This window comes from Lissotriton vulgaris, chromosome 3_1 (genome assembly GCF_964263255.1).
Source record: "Lissotriton vulgaris chromosome 3_1, aLisVul1.2, whole genome shotgun sequence".
Taxonomy (NCBI): domain Eukaryota; kingdom Metazoa; phylum Chordata; class Amphibia; order Caudata; family Salamandridae; genus Lissotriton; species Lissotriton vulgaris.
The window spans coordinates 544141700-544162642 of NC_141689.1; positions in this window are offsets into that span (position 1 = coordinate 544141700).

The following is a 20943-nucleotide window of genomic DNA, read 5'->3' on the forward strand; positions in this document are numbered from 1 at the left end:
AAACAAAGCTCAGCAACCAGTCAAAGGTAGGAGGTCAGAAGCAAAAAAGACAGGGGAAACCACTCCAAAAGAGGCAGGTCTAACAAGTGTGCCTGCGGTAGCAGTGGTGTTGTCGCCCTGAGAACTATTGCAAGGTTTATAAAGGTTCAGGATACGTCAGAGCCTGCAGCATCAGGCGGCAACTCACAGTGAAGTGATGCCTGGTTACTTTGTTTCTGGCAGCACACGATAAGTGTAGGATCACGAGGCCTGAGGCCTCTAGCCCAGCATGGTGGAGTGTACTGGGGCTCTTCACTCCCCCATCTTAGTTAATCCTGGTTATGTGTCATTCACTATTGATGGGATGAGACTACTTTGGGGATGACACAGCCACATGAACGGAACATCTCACCTTCCCAGTCAGTGTCACGCAGCCTCTCATGAGCTATGCCTACTAGCAGGGTCAGATTGGTAAGGCCGGCATTTAAGCAATGGCCGGGGGGCCGTTATCTAAGTTCCAGCTGTGGGCTGCTTTTTTGGGCAGCCTGTGGGGCCGATTTGGGCTGTGTGTGGTGTGTTTGGATGCCGCCAGCGGCCCTAGGGTGCCTGAGTGGCCTTTCTAGAGGCAGGTGGCGTCTATTACCTTCCATTTATCAACGGACAGAGGTGTCATTCTGTGTCTCTTGCTGTGCCGGCCCATTAACATATGCATATGGGGGGGGGGAGGGGCTGAGCAGAGGTGGCCTCACTGGCTTTCAGGTATTTTTTTTATCTGAGTGAACTTAAGAAAAAATGCGTCTGTCAGAGATCCCCCTCACCCCCTTTATTTATTTATTTTTTAATTATTTTTATTGGTAATTTTACAGTATAATAAGCAGAGCAAATACAGCATTACACAGACTATAGTACAGGGATATACACATTCTCTATTTGTAAGAATTCTACATCAGCACCTCTCAAGATGCAATCTTGTCAGAATGGTAAAGTTATAGCAACTGACAACACCTGGACTCAAAACACACCTCCTGTGGTGGGAGGTCTTCTCTTGTGTCAACACCGCTAATGCACAAACTATGAGGAAGTGTGAGGGAAAAAGCTGCCCGAAACTACCCAGGGGGTCGACTATGTGTCGGGGACTTCGTCAGCGGGAGTACTCCCTGTATGGGAATCTGTGTCCGAACTATCAGGGGCCTCTGGCGTGCTTCTCTTCGTCATGTATAGGGAGCAAAAATGTTTGGGTCGGTTGCGGGGAGCGGGGTGAGGAGGGGGGGGGGGGGTAACCACTCACTATAGTTTTCTGCTTGTTTACAGCAGAACAGCATATCTCTAGACCATTGTGCCAATGTGGGGGTCGGGCCCGCAGCCAGAAGACGGCAATATATCTTTTAGCAAGGAGAAAAGCCATGTCCACCGGACACCTGTGTGACTTAGGAAGTGGCTTGGAATAGCCCAGCATAGCTAGAAGCGGGTCCGGGGTTAGCGCCATGCCCGTTATGTGATTCACCTCATGAAAGACCTCCTCCCAGAAGTGAGCGATCCCGGGGCAGGACCACACAACGTGTAAAAAAATCAGCAACTTGCGTGCCTCATCGGTCGCAACGTGAGTTCTCGCGTAGGCCATATCGGTATAGTCGTTCCAGCGTGTAATACACCCTGTTTATAAATTTGAAGTGGGCTAGCTGATGACGTCCGTTAAGGAATATTCTCTTGGTGCTCAGGCTGTAATACCGCCATTTATCATCCGGCAGCTCAGTTTGCAGGTCTTGTTGCCAAGCCAATCTCGGTTTGGTATATGCACCGTCCCTAGTGGCCAATGCCGTGTGATAGAGCCTAGACACCAGTTTGGTTGCAGACTGTGCCTTGATAACATCAGTCAAGGCAATAACCTCCGGAGGTTCTACCATGTCCTACCCAAGGAGTTCCCTTAAAGCGTGCCTCGTTCTGTGCAGCTGGAACTTTGCTAAAGCTGAAGGCGACTCCGTCCCCTCTCCAATGTCCCCCAAGGTGCCGCTGACTCCGTTCACAAAGCGGTCTCCCATATTATGTTCACTCAGCGAGCACTGCGATAACTCCTCTGTCCCTGCATGGTGCCAGCCAGTGGCACCAGTCTAGGCGAGCCAATGGGGAATACAATAAATTGCCAGCGAGCGCGTCAATCATACAGTGCCATGCGTGGGTGACCGAGGTTAAGGGAATCTAATATACCGGTGCGTCTGTCGCGGGGCGAAAACAGAAGGGCTGGCAGCGGTTTGGGATCAGCCATAATGGTTTCAATCCGTATGTGTGGGAGGTCGGGGGGCCGTGTATCCAATGATATGCATGGGAGCCCTGTGCAACCCTATAATATAGCTCGAGATCAGGAGCGCTCAGGCCGCCCATCGCATACGGGAGCGTCAATATTGACCAGGCCACACGTGGCTGCTTGCCCGCCCATGCCAAACGCCCATCAGCGACTGCAGTCGTTGGAAGAAATGCTTGGATATGACCATAGGGATATTCGTAAATAGGAAGAGAAAACGGGGTAATACAATCATTTTCATCAAAGACACCCTGCCCATCAGTGACAGCGGGAGGCGAATCCAGCTGTCAACGTCATCTTCTAAGTTGGAGATGACAACTTAATTCTCTCTCAAGACTATCTCCGAGTCGGTATGGAGACAGATACCCAAATATCGCACCGGGTCTGTGGTCCATTGTAACGGGTATTCCGGTTCGAAACGAACCGTGCTAGGCATCGGGGGGAACATGATGGATTTGCTCCAGTTGACTTGTATGCCTGAGAGGGAGCCAAATAGTACCACCTCGCGTAGAACGGGCGAAAGGTTGGTCTCAGGGTCCCTAACATATAGAAGGGTGTCATCAGCATATGTAGACACAATAAGTCGATAGTTTGGGAATCGTATGCCCCGCTGTCTGTGATATTCCCTCAGCGCGCAAGCTAGTGGTTCAGTGTCAGGGCATAGAGGATTGGGGACAGGGGGCATCCTTGTCATGTGCCCCTGCATATTCGTAGGGGATCGGGGATCTATGACCAGTGTACCAATCCGGATACGGGCCGATGGCTCATTGTACAATGTCGCCAGTAATTGGAGGAACACTGCTCCAACCCCCATTCGGCTCAGGACTTGCCTCATGAAGGGCCATTCGACAGAGTCGAAGGCCTTTTTCATGTCCAAAAAGACTGTGAAGGCAGAGACCCCGGGACGTGTGGGCTGCATAGCCGCAAACACTGTTCTCAGGTTGCAGGACAAATTCCGGCTAGGCACGAAGCCGGCCTTTTCCGGGGCGACCAAAGTGGTGACCAGGGGTCTAAGACGATTGGCAAGTATCTTCCCAAAGATCTTCATATCAACATTCAAGAGGGATAATGGCCTGTACGACGCACAATCATTCGGGGGTTTTCCCGGCTTAAGTATGACAACCAGGATCGCCTCCCGCATAGTCTGGGGCATGGTTCAAGAGACACACATGTCCACAAATAATGTAAGCAAGTGTGGGAGTAAGAGGTCCTGAAACGCTTTGTAGAAGGCAACGGTAAGACCATCACTTCCAGGGGCACACCCTGCTCTCATCTCTGAGAGAGCCAAAATAATCTAGCCTCGGTCAATCGGCCGCATTAAAAACTTGTGGTGTAGGTTGGACAACCATGGTAGCTCTATATGGGACAGGTAGTCAAGAATGCATTCCTCTGGGGCAGATCCATGCGAGGAGTAGAGACCTGCATAATAGTCTCTGAACCTCTCTGCCACCTGTGTCTCAGTGAGCGGAGAGCCATCCTGCGCCGATTCCATAGGTGGTACAGCAGTTCTGTGCCTGCGTTGTTGTTCTGCGCAAGGACCCTCCCCGGTCTCTCCCCCTCCCCATACGTTCTGGCAGTGGCATATTTCCTGAAGTGTTTTAGCTCAGCATCCGCCTCCTCGTGATATTCACGGAGCGTCCGCATCAGTTCATCATTGGGAGCAGGACCCTGGTCCGTCTCGCATGCAGATTCTAGTTCCTTTAACTTACATTCTAGTGTCGCCAGTCTACCCCGTATCGATTTGAGGATCCCCGAGTGTTTTTAGATAGTAATCCCCCTAATATACGCCTTGAATGATTCCCAGACGATCTGAAAGGAGTCACTGACCCCACATTAGCCTCAAAGAACGTCTCGATGGACAGGGCCAATTCCTCCCTAAATACACTGTCGAGAAGGGAGTATGGTGGAAAGCGCCTTGAGAACGGAGGAAAGCGCTTCCTGGGTGAAACGAGCCACATCAGCAATGGGGAGTGATCAGAGTAGGTGCGTGGTAGAATCGTGCATGAGCAGATCTGTTGAAGTAAGTGTCGGGAGGCAAACCAATAATCTATTCTGGTATGGATATTGTACTGTGCAGAGTAGTGTGTGAAGTCTCCCTGCTGTGGATTCCCATGTCGCCAGATGTCAACCATGCCATACCTCAATAGTTCCGACTCCACAACCCTTGCAGAAGCTGAGGGACGTCTGTCCGAGCCATCCGACCTATCTATCAAGGGGTGTCTAGTAAAATTAAAGTCTCTACCCCACAGTATGTGTTCCTGAGCATATGGCTGCATGGCCGCCGCCAGGTTCGTGTAAAAGTCTGGGTTGTCATAGTTAGGGCCATAAACATTTAGGATAAAAAGTTCCAGTCCCTTCCCGTGGCACTTAGAGAGGGCAAATCTACTCTCCAGGTCCGTTCCCAGGGGCGTCAAGGTTATTAATGATCTCGGGTTAACCCATGTCATAACCCCTCTAGCATGTGAATTAAAGCCCGAAGAGTGAATATTGCCCGCTAGGCCTTTGGAGTGCAACATGGGGCTGTCCGGGTGTAGGTGTGTCTTCTGCAAGAGGGCAATGTCTACTTTGTGTCTGTAGAGATAGCCTAAGACCTTTCGGACCTTAAGATGGTCATTGAGACTGCGCACATTCCAGGTGAGCAAAACCAGTGAGTCAGGAGTGCCATCAGAATAAGTTACAGTAGCAAAAAGTCTTAACTTAGAGAATCAAGCAGAAGCTGTGTAGTCTGGCCGCACCATTTCAACGCTGTGTAACGGAACCCATCATAACGAACAAGACCTACAACATCCCCCCAACCAGAACCCCCCCTCCTGTGCTAGAATAAAAGCATGATAGGTCAAATTATACAGTCGAGACCTTGCAATACAATAAACTGCAAATAAGCAGATAGCAACTCTGCAAAACCAACCCCTCCCCATACCCACCAATGCCTGCCCATCCCCAACTTGGCTGCGACCCCAACCCTCCATTCCTGCTAACAACCCCCCCACCCTAGCCTGAACAATAAAACACATCCCAGGTGTGATTCACTCCAAGGCAGATGTAGCTCGTAAAAATAAAAAGGTATTATTGACCCAGTGAGGACATGCGCCACTATCCGCCAGGCAGGGATACACTCAGCAGCCTTGAAGTGTATTAAAGCTAAATTGGGCCGGGCCCTCCGTGTCTTAGTCGTAGGTTGCATCTAATTATCGAGATTACTGTCAGCAGAGGCCACATCTACTTACTATGCCCAATCAGGCGGCCATCATCATTACTCCTACCTCAGGAAAGGCCCAGACAGCAGACAACATAACAAGTGTCCTAGGGAGAACCCATCCATATAAAACAGCCGGCCCTCATTCCTCGTGTGGCGTTGGTAGTGCAATCTGTTAGCCGCCCAGGGGACCTCAGAGGTCTGGCATAGATACTCAATAATTCACTCTCCAAAAACCCTCCCCAGGCCAACCGGGAAGCAGTCCCCCCCCCCCTCCACCCACAACAAATAGCATTCAACAGTTAAAGTTAGAAGAAGCGTTTAGTCCTGCTCGTCCAGTGACCCTCCCACCGCTTCATGCAAGAGTTGTCTTTCCGGGGAGGTGCGCTGCTCCTTCGCCCAGACCTTTAGCGCTTTCTGTAGGGCCTTAGGGTCAGTGAAGATTAAAGAACACCCCTGCCAATTGACTCTTAACTTGGCCGGGTACAGCATGGCATAATCCGCTCCAAGATCGCGCAACTGTCTTTTCATGGGAGCAAATAGACATCTTGCCTTTTGGACTCCTGCAGTGAAGTCTGGGAACAGCGAGATTGTCGACCCCTCGAACCTCAGCGGTTGCTTCTCACGGGCCAGGCGGAGGGCCACATCTCGATCCCTGTAATTTAATAATTTCGCAATTATCGGTTTGGGGGTTGCTCCCAGTTTTGGTCTCGGACCAAGGGAGCGTTGGGCCCTCTCCACAACAAACATTTCGGGGAAGTAAGTATTGCCCAGAAGTGTTTTTAATAGTTTCTCAGTAAAGAGTTCCATATTCCCAGTGGGAGTGTTTTCCGGCAAGCCCGTGATCCGTAAGTTACAGCGCCTAGAGCGCGCCTCCAGGTCCTCAGTCTTGTCTTGCAGTATCTGGAGTACCTTACCCAGCTGTTTATGCTCTGCGTCCTGGGTAGTCTGAGCTTCTTCCGCCTCCGTTAGCCATCGCTCGGACATATCCAATCTTTCAGTGTGCTTATCTATTCTATACTGTATGTGAGAGCGTCCATCTTGGCTCCTAAAGAAGTTATCCCACCTTGCAGGTTCTTCTCCATGTTTACCAAAAGGGCGCGGATATCGAGATCCGGGTCGTCTGCTGCTTGCTCACGCTCGTCCTGTCCATCCTCTGGGGTGGGTGCCCCAGTCTTGGACTTCCTGCGGTCAAACGTCAGTTTCGGTTGTGTCTTGTCCACTCGAACCATCTCCCAAAGGTACGGAGAGTATCCAGCGACCAGGTGGGTATCTCACAAAAATGGTGGGCCACCCACGGTATCTCCTCTGCGGGTTGGGTCTGTGTTAGATGGGTTCGCAACGTCTCCCCTCCTCACTGTGTCCACACTGCACCAAGCCTCACAGTCAATTTCAGAACCAGGAGGTCTATCAGGAGATTCAAGTAGGGGCACCAATCCCGCCACCAGCGCTCCACTCGTGGCAAATCACCTCACAGCGCTTTGTGTCCCCAAAAGAAAAAAAAAAGGGGGGGGGCCTCCAGCGTGCCGTCCACGATATCCACTGCAAGCCCCAGCAGGTCTCACTTGTGTGCTCTCAGCAGGAGGGGCTCACGCAGAGCGCCGCAGTGCGATCCCTCATACAGGCCAGGAAGAACTACCTCGTTCCCGTAAGTAGTGCGAGCCCATCTGTATCAGTGCTGCTGTGGGGGATATCCCAGGGCCCCGCGGCAAACCACTGTGCCCTCTAGAGAGATCCCTGCTCCGCTCAACAGCGTGTACACTCCCAGCAGCGAGCCAGTTTCTAGGCCCCTAACAGGCCTCTGGCAGTCCAGGTCGCGCAGAGACCACAAGCCCTTTGTTTGTTCCCAAACACCCACAGTCACAAATGTACCTCAGATCCTACGGACAGGCGTAGTCTCTCAGCCTCTGGCTCGGAGGTGGATTTGGCCGCAAGCTGTACCGTTGGGAACCAGTGCGCCATCCTCTGCTGTTTGGACCGGGGCTCCCAGGGTCCACTTCACGGGGAGGAGAGGAAAGGACTTCTGGGGCCTCGCCGGGCTGGCTACTGGCTGGTTCCCTGGCGTCGTCTTCGGCCACGGCCGTGGCCCGGAGATTTGGGTGGTCACTCGAGGTTTCCCCGGGGAGTTCCGGCGGGACCTCTTTGAACCACGAAGCATTTCAAGATACTTCCTCCGTTCCTTTGTGGGCCGTTACCATCGTGCCATGATTCGCAGTGACTGTCCAGGTGCCAGGTTCGTAGCGCATCTGGAATTTCCCTCCTTGACGTCGGTTTCGCAAAATGACTGTTGCCCCTTGCCTGAGTCTCCTGGGGGTTGCGCGTCGACACGTACTGGCTTCCTGGTTTTGTCGCCTTCTTCTCTCTTGAGTCTCGTCCACCTCCAGGGGAGCTGACGACCATCCTGGGGAAGTTGGTAGGAGGTCTCGCCGGGGTCCTTGAAGCATGAGGGCCCACGGGCTCCGCTGGGTCGTGCAGTGAGGGGTGCTTTGATATTCTCACAGGAATTCATGGAGCCTGTGTTCGGGGTAAGCCTGTTCCACAACAGCTATGCGAAACATTTTGTTCAGCGTGCGCATGAAACGTTCCACGTCTCCTTTTGATTGTGGCCATTGGGGGTGATGCCGCGTTGTTGAAGGAAAGTGGCAAATTCAGCCCCTTGGAATGTGGGACTGTTGTCGCTGCGAACTTCCCGAGGGAACCAGAACATCGCGAAGATCTTTTCCAGGACAGGTCCAACATGACTGAACGCCGTCGATATAACTGGCTCGACCACGGGGTACTTCGAGTAGGCATCCACGATGACCAGTGTGTGTCGTCCTCGTGAGAAACTCCCGAAATCCATGCTTATTTTGGACCACGGTACAGTGAAGGCATCTTTGATGATAACCGAGAGAAGCTTCTCCGGGTCGCACGTTAACTGGCATGACGCGCATCGCCTGACATATTCCTCCACCATATCTTCGAGCTCCGGGAACCATACTTTTTCCCTCATCTGCTACTTCATTTTAGTGATGCCTTGATGCCCTCCATGGGCCAGTTGGACAGCCCGGTGTTTGAGACTCTGAGGGATGACTAGCCGGGGTCCTCGCATCAGGATGCCATCTCCGGTGGCACTTAGCTCGTGGCGGACTCGCCACATCTTTGTGAGGAGTTCCCGGTCTTCTGGGGCCCACGAGTTGGCCTGGCACAGATAGTCCGTCCAGGAGCCCTCCTGTACCGCTCCCAGCATCTTGGTGTACGCTGCATCGGTGACCGCTGCTTCTTTCACCTCGTCCAGCGACATACTCTGGGGGCACGACGTGAGGGCCACCCAGTGGGCGAACTCTTCGCTGTCTTCATCCTCTTTGGGTTTTTCCACTTGAGCGGGGTCTCTCGAGAGGAAGTCGGTGGGGTTCTTGGATCCCGGGCGGTATACGACCTCCATCTCATAGGGTTAAAGTTGGATGGTCCATCGTTCAATTCGTGGCGGCGGATGGGGCGCGGTTCCCTTGAAGAGGAGAACCAGCGGTTGATGGTCGGTAACCATGGTGAACGGTTGCCCTCGGAGGTATAGGTGGAAATGGTTGCATGCCCACTTGATTGCGAGCGCCTCACTCTCGATTTGTGCATACCTGGCTTCTGTCTGGGTGAGAGACTTACTGGCGAATGCCAGGGCGGCCCACCGGCCTGGTTCACGTTCCTGAGCTAGTACGGCCCTGAGGCCGACGGGGCTCGCGTCTACCAACACTTCTGTCGGTTTGGCTGGGTCAAAGTACGCCAGCGTGGCCTCCCCTAGGAGAGCGTCCTTGATCCCTTGGAATGCCTCTTCTTCTTTCAGGCCACAGTGCCAGGCTGCATCCGCTTTTGTGAGGGCTCAGAGAGGTTCGCTGCGGGTGGCAAAGCCCGGAATGAAACGCCCGCAGTAGGTGGCCATACCCAGGAAGCTCCCCACTTCCGTCGGTGTGGTCGGGCGGGGGTGTTCTTGATGGCCTGTAATTTTCTCGGGTCCACTTGAATGCCATCTTGGTTGAACACGTAGCCAAAGAACTCAAGTGAGGGTTGGAAGAACTGTCACTTCTCTCTATGGAGGGTTGCTCCGTGGGCGCTAAGACGTTTCAGGGTTACCCGGAGGTGTTTGTGGTGATCCGCGGCTGTGGCTGAGTGGATGAGGATATCGTCACTCACGTTTAACACTCCTGGCAACCCCGACAGTAGTTCCCTTATGGTGTTCTGGAACACTTCAGCCGCTGACAATATTCTGAAGTTTAATCGTTTGTACCTCCGGAGCCCTAGGTGGTGCTGAAAGTTGTGATGAAACGGCTCTCCTCCGCCAGGGGCAGTTGGTAATACCCTGCGTTCAGGTCGATCTTCGAGAACCACTTCGACCCGTTGACGTCTGCGATGATGTCATCCATCGTGGGTGTTATGTGGCGTTCCCGCTTTATCGCCTTGTTAGGCAGGCGCATGTCAATGCATAGACGGATGGCTCCCGGTTGCTTGGGCTTTTCCGTGATGGCCATCGGGGACACCCACGGCGTTGGTCCGGATACCTTCTCGATGACCCCTTGCTCTTCAAATTTTTCCAACTCGTGCTCTACAAGTGGCCGCAGGTGGAAGGGGATCCTTCAATGTCGCAGGGCGACTGGGGCCACTGACTTATCGATATGCAACTTGATGGGCTCACATTTGATACATCCGAGGCCTTCGAACAGCTTGGGGAACTGCCCCAGGAGTTCTTCTTCTACCAGGAGCGTCCGGATCTTTCTGGCGAACACAATCAACTTTAGATCTTCAGCGGTGTGGCTGCTCAGGAGGGTGTCCGCTTCTCTGTCGATGACATGTATCGTGGCCATTACCTCAAGGTCATCAGCTTTAATGGGTACCGTAATTTTTCCTTTCTTCAGCAGGGGCGTGTCAGCTCCGTACGCATATATCCGGGTTTTGGATGGAACTACGGGAGGGCAAGGACGCAATCTCTGGTATTGTTGTAGGCTCATGACGTTGACTGTAGCTCCGGTGTCGATAACTGCTTTGACATCAGTCCCTGCCACTTGGACTATGCACGTGGGTTGGGGTTTGCGGCGCTGTTTTTGTTCTTTTGCGAACGACACTATGTAGGCTTCCTCATCGTCCTCGTCTGACAAGTCTTCCACTGTGGGTAGATGTCTCGCGGGCTTCTTCTGAGTGTGGTCAGGTGGGGTGGCGTCTGCTACCGACAGCTGCCGGACTGCTCTTGTTAGGGGTCTCTGCCCTCAAAAGTTCTGGGTATTGTTGCGCCATCTACAGACCGATGCAAAATGGTTGGGGATGCCACAGTTGGTGCAGGTCTTTCCTTGGGCAGGACAGTCCTTGGCGGCATGGGGCTTGTGTCCACAGTACCCACTTCTCGTTCTTGGTGCATCTCCTCGGGGCCCTCTGGATTGGTCTCCTCTTGGTTTCGTCCTTACTGCATCTGCCCGCTCCGTCTTGATGGCTTCCACCCTCCCTTGGGACTTGGTTAGCGCCTGATCCATTGCCGTTGCTCTCGCTGCGGACAGGTTGTGTGACCTGGCTAGTATCAGGATCTCTTCCAATGTGATCCCCGGCTTTCGCAGTATGAGGCCACGTAGCGTCTTGTCACGGCATCCTTGAATGAGTTGCCTCCTGACTGCTTTTGGCTGGTCTTCGTCCGCACAGGTACTGGCCAGTTTCCTGACGTGGGCATAGAAAAAGTCCATGGACTCTCCTTCCCTCTGGTGTGCTTGTCCTAGCTTGAAGACCTTGAAATCCGGGTTCAACTGCGGGTCAAAATGGCCATTGAGCGCCGCCACGGACGCGTCATAGTCATCCTCCGCCCCGGTGTTAGGTAGATGCTTGATCAATTTGAATATTTCGTCTCCGGCATAGTGGAGTAGCAGGGACCTTTTAACTGCTTTGTCTGTTTCCCGGGAGGCGACGAAGTAGTTGTCTAGGCGTTCTATCCATATCTTCCACCTGGGGGAGGCGGTCGCTGGGTCTTCAAGTTCGCTGAACGGGGGTAGGACTCCTTACGCTGCGTACTGGAATGGGATGCGGATGGGCGCAGCAACGGCGTCGTCATCTCCCATGTTGCTTGGCTGGGCGTGTCAGGACTGGCGGGACCGTCTCCGAGGATGGACCTGGTACTGTGCGTCGTTTACGGCATTGGGGCGGCGCTTGTACGTGCCCTCGGGCCACCCCGTTGTGAGTGTGCCCTCACCTCCCTTCCACTCTCCTTACTGTGTGTCCTCGAAGGGCCTCTTGTCCTTGGCGTCTTGCCTCTCAGTCTTCTCTCAAGGCCACCTTTCTCTTTTCCTTTGCCAGTGTTTGTTTCTTCAGGCAGCAACCGGGTGGCCAGTGCACAGACCCAACTCTGTTGTGGGGCAGCAAATGAGGGAGCGATCCTCCAACTATGTCCATTGTAGTAGCAAGCAGAGGGCAATCAGGCCTCTCCGTATCAGGGTCGAGGCAGCTTTCACTCTCCCTTTACACGGGAGGCAGGGGGAGAAACTCGGCCGATCTGTAGGCCTGTGGGCAACGACCAGGCGAGGCGTGACGTCACCGGCTCTCCTACCGCACTTCAAAGGCAGCTGCCAGACGTGTCTCGCTGCGGTGACAGCAGTGCTGCAGGGGCCGCGTAGAAGCACCGTGGGTCCGCGGCGGTGCCAGGCGGGAGAACAGCTGAACCCTTAACGCGGTGCAGCCGTGTATGGGAAGCAGGCGCACGCTCGAGCTGATCGGTGTACGGGCGAGGGTTGGGCCCCCTCCGCTCGTCGCCAATGTGATGGTTGGGCTGACCGGGTCTCTGTAGGCCAAGGCTCACGGTCGCGGGCTTATGCAGGGGCAAAGCTTGCGTAGCAGGCACAAAAGGGACCCGACACTGTGTAGTGACCCAGAGTCACAGTCAGCAGTCTAGTGTTTAGTATGCCAGTACACTGAACACCCACCCACCACTGATGTCACCGGTCAGGTGACACAGCTCTAATAAAAGAGGCCGAGCGCATGTGCTCTGGGCCAGTTGTACCATGTAGCTGACTGTGTCTGCGTCAGTCCTTTCCAGCATGAGGGCCCAGGGCCCCCATCATTACATTGGCGATGAGGAGGGCGGACGCTAGCCACGCGTGCCGCACATAAAAGAAGAAACACCCCGGAAAGAAGAAGGGAAGTGCCCATGTGCAGGGCACCCCCTGGGGAAGCGGCGCCGGCCGCTGAGAGGCCCTTGATGAGTTGACCGGGAGACGGAGAGCGGTGCTGCCTGCGAGGGGGCTCCCAGTGGTGTGTATCTGGAGCAAAGAAAGCAGCACCCACCACAAGTGTCCCTCCATTCCTCTGCCCCCAAGTATTCTCCTGCCCGGACAGAGCAACACGAAACTCAGCCAGGCTCCAGAAGGGACAAGTTTTGAGGCAACACTGCCACCCAGTGGATATGGTGCAACAGCGCACCTCAAAGGAAATGACAGCCCCCAGTTAAGCCTTCAAGAGGGCGAGTGGCCACTGCATTTGTACCCTAGCAGCCCCAAGTGTGCCAGAAGACAGCAGACTCCCCGCAGAGGACAACCGACAGAGAATAAGAACAAACAAGCCTACAACAAGCCAAGTGAGGGTGCAGAAACACAAGACAGGCGGGCAGCAGCATATTGGATAGAGGGAAAGAGCACCCGTGAGCAGGAAGGACCTAATTGGCAGAGACAAGCAAAGGAAAGGACTCCAGTGTACAAGCTAGCCTGCAGCAACCAGACGCGCAAGAGACGGCGCAGGAACGCGCCAGAAACGCAGAAAGTCACCGCCAGACGCGGACCAGTCGGATGGTTGCCCAAAAAGAAAGGAAGAAGCTGACCAGGCAGATGGTCGCCCGAAAAGGAAAGAAGACGCGGACCAGTCAGTTGGTCGCCGGAAAGAAAAGGAGAAGATGACTAGTCAGATGGTCGCCCGGAAAGAAAAGGAGAAGATGACCAGCCAGATGGTCGCCCGGAAAGAAAAGGAGAAGATGACCTGCCAGAAGGTCACGACTGCGAAGACATGCAGAAGGTCAAATCTAAAGTAACTGAATAATCTGACATGAAGACCGACGTGAAGTTCAAGAAGAGGTCCATGGACGGGACCCAGAAGAGGTCTGATAACACCGACCCGAAGTAAAGGAGGAGCGACAGGAAAAAAGGTGCGATGCCTGGTTTTGGTCATTGGAAGAAGAGAAGGCGTGTCCTAAGGGTAGGACGCAACCAGGGAGACACGTGTGGAGTGCACGCCACACGCAGATGGCTGGGGAAGTGAAGACGAGAAATGGGACCGACCACGTCGTGAAAGGAATGGAGGAGAAGAAGGGTAGTGAGTGCCACGGTGCTACTAGAAGATCACAAGAAGAGAAGAGGTGTGACCAGTCAACTCACACACCCATCAGAAGAAGATGGTGACATGCACCAGAACACTGGAGTGCAGCGGAGAACAAGGCCTGGCATGAACACCGGCGGCACCAGTCAAAGATACCCACCTACGAGCCAGCCATCCAGGTGGCGATTGCAGAAGAGGGCAAGTTTGGACTGTTGACAACAATCTACCTTTGGGTTGAGCGGAAGATTGGATGGCGAGAGTGCTCACACATCCGGCTGAGGAACTGACCACTCCACACCAACCCGTGGCAGCCCAAGAAGCAAAGGCCTCAAGGGACTATGGTGGCAGCAAGTCCCGCAAGAGGGACAGGTCCACAACGGTGCGTCTGCAAGATCCACTGAGAGGAAAGCTTCACGTGCAAGAAAAGAGTCAACAGCGTAACCTTCAGGTGGAACTAGGACACAACGGTGAAGATCGTGGAGCGCCCCGCTCACGGCTGAAGGCTATGGTGGAGCAACATGACCGAAAACACCAGTCCAGTGGAAACCTGGCAAAGAGGTCCTCCCGGACATCTTGTGAGAGAGGAATACCGGCGAGAAGGGCATCGAAGTGAGAGGGATGTACGCACCTACTCCTTTCATCTGCCCAGAAATACTTTGAAGCCTGCCCGAGACATCACCAAGGACCAGGGCTGAAGAGGAGAACCAAGAAGACAAACAATACTCAGATCACGTCACCCTTCTATCTAGCTACCAACTGTCACCAGTGGTGTGAAGCAAAGACAAGACAAAGAACAACGTCCAGGCGGCGCAGACAGAAGATAGGACCCGCCGAACAATGGCGAACCATGCCACAATGACTCATTGTCCTGGTTGCAGTAACTACACCATCTGCGGTTTGCAATCCGCCAAAGAGACTCGTTTCAAATCATCGAGTCCAGTGTCATATTTTCTGTATAGTTTCTTTCCCACAGGTTGAACCTTGTCTTGGGGTTTGCGAACTGCACTTTTTCTCCCACAGGTTAGACTTTCTTTTGTTTGCACTTTCCCCCAAGTTTGGGAGGGATGTAGTGACCCAGAGTCACAGTCAGCAGTCTAGTGATTTGTATGCCAGTACACCAAACACCCACCCATCACTGATGTCACCGGTCAGGTGACACAGTTCTAATAAAAGAGGCCGAGCGCACGTGCTCTGGGCCAGTTGTACCATGTAGCTGACTGTGTCTGCGTCAGTTCTTTCCAGCATGAGGGCCCAGGGCCCCCATCATTACACACTGGATGCCTGGTCGGAAGTGACGTGCCCCGAGCGGCCGCCTTCTTTTTATTCATTTCCCACAGGCCACGCCTGGCCTGCGGATGTAGGGGTGCATGTAGTGCAACACTAGACTGCAGACTTTTACACTACTAGCCCAAGCTCAGCTCCAAAAGAGAGACACACGACGTTTGACTCAGGCTCGGCAGTAGAACGTCCCTTTATTTGTAGAGGGCTTGAGGGTGCGTGCTGCACCTGGACACACTTGTTGCACGAGAGGAGTGGCTCACTACACACACATGAGCACTAAGGGTAATGGCGGACTCGTTCTTTGTCCACAATCAGTTGATTTCTGCCTGCAGTAGAAGTCTGTGGAAACGTGTACTTGGAAAGATACACCGCACTGGGTGAAGAGGGAAAGTGCTGAGTTCAACGTCTCTACAGAGGGATGAAGGAAGTGCCATCTCTGGAGCAAGGTCCGATGGCCTCTGAATCTTGGTTTGATGGTCAAATGACATGTCTCTGCTGGACCCCCAGTGAAATCTCAATGCACATGTACTCAGTTCAATAAAGCTCTTGTCCTAGTGCTAGCATTATTTGATCTCTGCAATATTTCAGTTTCTGTGTGTCCTCATCACGGTACAGCTTCATCTTATGTGCTCAGACTGTGCCTGGTATACTTTGCAAGAATAAAAGACGACGTGCCCCCTCACAGCAGTGACGCAAACACGCCGCACCGTATTAGTATGCACATCTTCATAGTCCCCGGGTGAACTGCTGTCCATCTTCATGGTGTGCACACCCTTTTTGGTTAACTGCTGCACCCACTTTTCTTCTGCGGTGATGTGCACACATTCAAGTTAAATACATTTGACTTTGAGTGCACCTCATACTCTGTTGCATCTACGGTGATGTGCACGCATTTATGAGTAATTCACCAGATCTCTGTGCACTATTGTCTTTTCTTACTGGTGTGGAGTTTGTGCATTTTTCTAACATTTAGAATTTAAGTGTGTAAAAATGTATTAGATGACAATTGACTCAGATCTCAACTTTGTTGTGTCACCAATACCATGAGCTCATGCAGACATGTTATGATTCTGGACATTTTTATCATCACATGTATTGAAGGTTTTGAAAGTTGCACTGATGTGTAAGTTCACTACCTTTTTGTGTTACCTTCACTGGGGATGTTTCAAGTTCATTTGTTTTCTTTCCGTTTCTTGTGTGTGTTTTGTGTAATGATTTACTGCTCCTTTTCTTTCTATTGTTTTTTCATTCCTATACTGTTAACATCTTGTGTGACCAAAGCAAACAGCTAACAGAGGAACTTACTCTGTGAGCACAACATGGCAGGTTTGTAGTCTGCCAGTCTCCTCCCTTCTTCATAGATTCTGTAGGTGAACCTCCAGTCTATTGGAAGGACTGGTTGACGTCTTGCAGTATATATTTAGGAGCCATTGCTCCACTGCGCTCTAGGGCTGAAATGAAGAAATGCATACTGGAGCACCTTCTAGGACTGGAGGGTCAACGTGTTTTTGGACAGTAATCAGTCTGCAGGAACTTGATGAGTATCAAAAAGTTATGCAGTGCTTAGAACATTTCTGTTCTGTAAAGAGCAACATAGGTGGAACTCAAGTTATTTATGACAGAGCAGCAACCAGACAGATCTACAGAGTCCTACGTTACTACCTTAAGAGTGTTCTCTTCCTCGTCCGAGTTTGAAAATGTAAGACTGTCCGCATCCGAGCCTGGACCACACCCAGCGCAGGATCCCTGTGTTGTAATAAAAGATGTCTGGAAACTTAGGTGTAGATTTAGATAGGATGGTTTATTAAGTAGCTTCAATGAAGAGCCCCACCAGGAGCGCCTCCCTGCTGTCAGCCCATACTCAAACTCACGTACAGGCACCCAACATTCCAATGCATCACCATGCACCAGCATCCCACTCAGCACACCCATACCGGCTGAGCAGCAGGTATAATACGTCTCCCCCTTTTACAGCACAAATGAACAACATTGCGACAATCCGATGAACATCTCGCAATTGCATGAAGAGTGACACAACACATGCTTGAGAAAATGTAGGTGCAAGGACGATAAGAAATTGCATATACTTAAGGAATCATGAATGTAAACGCTATAAGTTAAAAACGTCAATAATGCGAATGACAGATGGAAATATCGCATTCTGATCAAGAAACAAGAAGACATGCATGGACACATATTAGATGTATAGATGACAAAAGACCATGCGTGTAAAAGCAATAAATAAAAGAATGTATTACTGCCAACACCAGATGAACATTGCAATTTCATAAAGATGCAAAAGAGACAAAAGGACATGCACGGAAACATATTAAATAGAGTCACCATACTCCCCCCCCCCCCTTACCAAAACAAAAGTAGAAAAATACGCATTCTACCATGCCCTACATCTCATATCGAACCCCACACGACACAAAACACACCAGTTGGTCAGACTAGCATGAAAGGCCACCCACAGGGAAAACAAACACCTAAGTGGCGCGGCAGACAACAACCCAGAGCATAAATACAAATCAAAACATGAGCACAAACCCACACACCAACAAAATAATACTACACTCAATTACCCACCAAATAACTCTCACACCAAAACAAAGTGTACAACAGCAAAGAATGGGTGAAATCTACCCCACACCTCGTCTCTAGATGAAAGCATAACCTCTTGCAGTCATTCCACACAAAACTCCTGCATACAAAATGAGTGGCTTATTCACTCACAGCCATCCCAACCGACATCAAGAAATGGGTGACGTATTCACTCACAGCCATCCCAACCAACATCACAAGAAACAGGTGACTTATTCACTCACAGCCATCCCAACCAACATCAAAAGTGAATGGGCGACTTATTCACTCACAGTCATCCCAAACACAAGAAGAAGAAATGTGCAACTTATTCACTCAAGTCATCCCACCAGCAGAACAACTGAAGCCAAATCTAAACAAAGCCACTATGTGCAGCACAAAATGTGGCCATTTGAAAACCTAATCTTCCTACACAAACTAGCATAATATACAGCATTACATCCGCCTGTTTCTGGACTTGACCCACTAAACATGAAACGTTGAAGTCTGTCCCATTCACTGAGGTAACTCACTCTATTTCCACAAGACCATTTAGTCTACCAGGACTGAGCCACTGGCATCTGGAACCATCTGAGGCACCTTCTGGCTGGCCAGCAAACTGCTGTGGGAGTTCCTCAGGGTGTGCAAAAGGCAAAGTTATGTTGCACCCAACAGGTGACGGAATGCTGAGCAACAAACTAACCAGACAACAAGACGGTGTTTCGGTCCCAAGCTGAACAACGCAGTAAGAAAACAAACCATAAAGGACCCAAAACAGGGAAGCTGTTCCTCCTCCAAACCAGGGCTACAGCGCCATTCTCCTACCAGCGACAATGTTCCTCCGACTCCAACGCTGTCAGCAAAGAAATACATAGAAATAATCAGTGTCTTACTTTAAGTGACACTTCACTGATGCCTCTATCTGGAGAATGAACTTCAGAAAGCCAACGTCACCGGAATTCAGAGGTTCTGTCAACTCTCCATAGGCCGCATAGGGACTTGCAACGCTGGGAAAATCAAGATGGTGGCACGTAATCGTGCCAAGTGGCTCCAGGCATGTACGTGTGCTACCAACTGTCTCTGCACACAGTCTTCCTCAAATGCATCAGAGTGGCATAAAAGGGCCGGCTGGCTCCAGGCAAGAACTTGTGCCAAACTTCACTGTCCAGTAGCCTCTTCATGCACCACAACATCAATGGTAAGAGAACGCACAAGTGTGAAGAAACACATAGGCTTGTGCTACATGCCAGTATGTCACCTGCTCCTTCTGCCACTTCACCTGCACCACAGCTCTTGCAACTCCAACATCCACCAACATACCCACAACAGCAAACCGCAAACTCAGATGAATACCTACCTACAAACATACACCCCACACTCTGTTTTCATGCATGCTCATTAACACCCCATCGCTCAGCAAGCTCAATATGGAGATCAGGGACCTGCTGAACGATGCTGCCCCGGACCTCCTCTTCCACACAGAAGCATTGCTGACCACAGCATTAACACCGAACATCACTGCTGCCATCCCCGCATACAAGATCACAAGGCAAAACTGCCTAAAGATACCCGAAGGAGAAATCGCCATAGTTTATAAGGGCACCTTTAATTGCATGGCCTCAAGAGAAGCTAGTATGAACTACATGGAACGCCTTAACTTTAAAATACTGATCACAGTAGATTTCACCATGAACGAACCCTGGTTTACCATGCCACAGGTCTCTGAGCCAACTATGCCAGAAACATTATAGACTTTGACATCCCACTAGTCCTTTCACGCATTCATCCTCCTATGTGACCTCAATATCCATCTAGAAGACCAAACTGCCTCCAACTGAGCCACATTCCTATACAGCCTATGAAACCTGGCACTAATTCAATGCAACACAGATCCCACCCACACTGCCAGACATATCCTAGATACTGTCTTCACATCCTTCAACAACATGACGATCGACACACCCAGGCCCATCACCCAGACCAACCATGCCAAAGTCAGTTTCACAATCAACATCCATCAACACGAAAGAACCCCAACAGTGGGCCTAGCGCACCGACACTGGAACAACCTAGCAGAGGCAAATTTAACTTTTGTCCTCCATGAGAACAAACTGGAATTCACAGGAAACCTTCAACAAGTGGATCACCAAGTGTGCAGACACCTTGACCATTAGAAATGAAGCCACACAGCAAATTCATGGGCTTGACTATGGTTTACGTGTGTATGCCCATTGATATAGGTTATAGGATGCCTTTTGTTGATACTGAACTAGAGAAATGGTGTCCTGTAAATTTCACTCTCCCCTCCCTGATTACACTGACCTTAGGAGTACCGCTGCATCACAGGGTCACCATCAAATCCAAACCTACTTAGCAGACACGTTTTTTTCTCTCACAGTTCAACCTTGGGACTGTCGCCATCGAATCCAGAACTACCTAGCAGACACGCTTTTTTCTCTCACACTACAACCTGGGACTGTAGCGCATGCAGTTGTAAAGGTACCTATAGGTTATACAATTGTCTTCAGAACATTAGGTACTTTGACACAGACAATGCTGAAATCATGCTCAAGGCCTATAACACTGTGTTATAAAATATATAGTAGATGTCAATACACATCATTTGCTTGCCACACATAATGAACCATGCTAAAGAGTCAAACTAGAAAACATTTGTGGAACTTGATGCTTTTCCTCTGTTTATCTCGTGAATCTTCTACATGGTTAGTAGCAAAAAGCGAAGGTACCTGCAACACCTTGCTGAATCCCACTGAATGAAACTACAAATGTCACTTGAATTTTGCAGTATCGGGTGCAATTCTTGGTTTGCTGCTGTCCAGGACCTTTGAAAACACTTTGATGACTACTGTGCATTTGTTGAATCTGAGATGCAGCTCAGCTGATCTTCCCATGATTCCTTTGAAATTCTTCAGAGGATTCTGAGCACCAATACCAAGAAATACATTACAATTCAATTGGATCTAATTAATCTATTACAGAGTCAGGCACTAGTTACATTGGAGGTGTATGATTACCTGGAGGACATTGATATAAACTTCACAAGCAATTCAGTTCTCACTTTACAATCACTGCAACCATTCCTCGATACTACTGCAGGGGTGAAATTTATTCTTGGTCACAAAAAACAGATGATGGTACAGCTCATTTGAAAAAGCCCTTGAAAAGGTGGCCCAGTCCATGATTCATGCCACATCAGACTTTGAATTCTTAAAACCAGCGCACTTGTTCAACTCTGAAAGGCTTGGCTTTATATCTCACGACAAAAGTACATATCATATTT